The sequence below is a fragment of the Hipposideros armiger genome, unplaced genomic scaffold (assembly GCF_001890085.2).
Source record: "Hipposideros armiger isolate ML-2016 unplaced genomic scaffold, ASM189008v1 scaffold_187, whole genome shotgun sequence".
Taxonomy (NCBI): domain Eukaryota; kingdom Metazoa; phylum Chordata; class Mammalia; order Chiroptera; family Hipposideridae; genus Hipposideros; species Hipposideros armiger.
Window position 1 is genome coordinate 1,141,423 of NW_017731537.1, and position 2,880 is coordinate 1,144,302.

Consider the following 2,880-nt stretch of genomic DNA (forward strand, 5'->3'; position numbering starts at 1 on the left):
TATTTTATCCACCACTGGAATTCACGTGCCAACTCATACTGATTGGTGGTGGCTGCCTGGACCACCATGTATAAAAAGATTGTGAGACTCAGGATGTTAGCGATGTCTGTTTGGGCATCTGATAGGTGAGTGGGGACACAGGGGCCAGGTCTCTGCTATCTATGTACCATGTGATCATTTCCAGGCTGGCCAGCAATCATAGGGCCTCAATTCTGAAAGGACTCTTAACTCCTAAAATATCACCTGTCCAATGAACCTACCCCTACACCATTTTGAACAAAGGAATGTCAGTCATACATTAAAGAAATTCTAGAACTTGTATTTTCCTCCAAAGCAATTCTTACCAAAAGAAGTTGTTCCTTAACACTAAATCTGTCCCTTTAGAAAACCTTTCTTTCTGGAAGGAAGGGACTTGAAAATCTGCAGCTTTGGCTGGGTCTCTAAATGAAACACAAGTTCAACTCTATATCAAAAAACAGGAGAAAAGACTCATGCAGGCATCAAAGGGTTACACCTATATGCAGAGAAAAATTCTTTCCTAAAGCGGGTTAGAAACAGATACAATGAATTCAGCTCATCCACTTCCTAATGGCTTGCATTATTAAAAACATTACTTATGCTTTTTTGCATGACAAAGAACATGAGTAATAATTTTGATAATAACTTTGTCTTTGATACACAAAGGGAACTCAGTGTGAAAGTTTTAAAAATACTATCTTTGGGGCAAAACTGGAGATTAGCAACACACTGGAAAATGAGCTATTCAACTGAGGAAGATGTTTGCAGCACTTTCTTTTTTATTATTTTAAATTTGGAATCCTAGCAGAAAGCTGGGATAATGCTTAACCAGTCAGATGCCCATTAGAATAGTTGGTCTATGGAACAAAATGTGAAACTCCTGATTAGGATAAAAGTGTGTTTGTGTGTGTGTGTGTGTGTGTGTGTGTGTGTGTGTGTGTGATTTCTTAAAACCTGCCCCTACTGAAATAGCGTTTCCATCTACCAAATACATTTGGAAGACATTCTTTTTTGTTGTTGTTAGTTCATGTCTTTTATTAACCCATATACAATTACTTGTCCTCTGGTTTGTTGAAGCAATAGGTCAAACAACATTTGCCACAATAATGTCTGTCAAAGTGGCTGCCCGGAAAATCTCCAACACCACATTTATCTAAAGGGCACTCCTGACAAAGGTGACTGATTTTGCCATTCTTACCCACCTTCTAGTATTTCAGGATAGCCAGCTTAACCTTCATTCTCTTATGTTTATTCTTCTTGGGAGTGGTGTAAGGCTTCTTCTTCCTTTTCTTAGAACCGCCACAAAGTCTCAACACAAGATGAAGAATGGACTCCTTTGGAATGTTGTAGTAAAAGTGCATCCAGCTTCCAGTTACTTCAGCAAACCTCAGTATTTGCTGAGCAGGAGGAATCCCTTCCTTATCCCGGATCTTGGCCTTTACATGTTCTATTGTATCTGAGGTTTCAGCCTCGAGGGTGATGGTTTTCCCAGTCAGGGTTTTCACGAAAATCTGCATCTTGGCAGTGGTTCCACCGCAGATGGCGGTTAGGAGAGGACGAAGACATTCTTTTTGTAAAACCCAGAAGTGTGTGATTCAATGCAATTAGTGGACAATTAACTTGAACTTTTATGACAAGTTTGAATTTTAAACGTATCTTCTCTTGAATTGTCTGCCAAGTGACAATTGGCATTGATTTATTCAACAAATATTTATTGAGCATCTATTATGTACCTGATATTGCATTTAAGGGTACAGCAATAAATAAAACAGACAAGTCTCATTAAACCTTGTAGAATTTACATTCTAGTGTGGGAGGCAGATGCTGAACAGTAAGCATAATAAATAAGGATATGCTGCATGTTAGAAGATAAGTAGTGTTCAAAAAAGATAAATCAGGGTAAGAAGAATCAGATGTACCAAAGGTGGGATACACAATCTAAAGTGGGGTGATCAAGGTAGGCCTCCTTGAGAAGGGAACATTTAACTCAAGACCTGAAGGAAGTGAGGGAATTAGCCATACATACATTGCAGCCACTGCCAAGTCCCTCATCAAGACGAGGAAGGCTGTGTGTGGAGAAGATTTGGTGGTTGGGGAGGTCAGGATTCTGCTTTGGATCTGCTGGGGTTCAAGAGCTACTGGACTAGAGAAGACATGAGATTTGGATGTACGCATCTGGAGTTCAGGAATGAGAACTGGATGGAAAATAAAAATATGCACGTTCTTGGTACATAGATGGCACTTAGCACCATGAGGCTATGCAAGAGCTGTAAGGAAGTGAGTGTAAATAAAGAAGAAAGCAGGGTGAAGGCCTGCTCCTTGGCGCTTGCCAACATTTCCAAACTTGGGGGGGCGGGGGGAGGAAGAATAGCAAAGGAGATGGGGGAGGTATGAAACTACCTGTGCTTAAGCACTACCTTAAGCTTGTGCTGTCCTGGGAGCCAAAAGGATAAATTGCATCAGGGAGGAAGAAGTCATCAGCTGAGCCAGTGGTGCTACTAACGAGTTAAGGAAAATGAATGTGGAGAATCACCAGTGCATGGAGGGCAGGTCCCCAACATAATGAATGACCTAGCCTGGCACTTGCCTCACAGACTCACAGATCCTTTGGTTTTATATATGTTACTAATCCGAATATAGGCCACAACTCCATCTCCCCAGGGCAAGGACACAATCTGGCAGCTCATCTGCAGACCTGGCCCATAGGCATGTGTTGTTATTGTTTTTTTTTTTTTGCTTGGCCAGAACAGTGTTTTATAAATGTCAAGTAATATTAAAGTTGTGAAATTTCATATTTAAATAAAATACAAATTTCCATGTCCTCCTAAGAACCTTAAAGCTCTCATTGGTCTAACCCATATT

The 2,880-nt window shown here is 40.5% G+C and overlaps 1 pseudogene; it reads right to left on the minus strand.

Annotated features, from left to right (window-relative positions):
* Positions 1-1,053: 1,053 nt before the first annotated feature.
* Positions 1,054-1,535, minus strand: LOC109388239 (ubiquitin-40S ribosomal protein S27a pseudogene; annotated as a pseudogene).
* Positions 1,536-2,880: the final 1,345 nt, after the last annotated feature.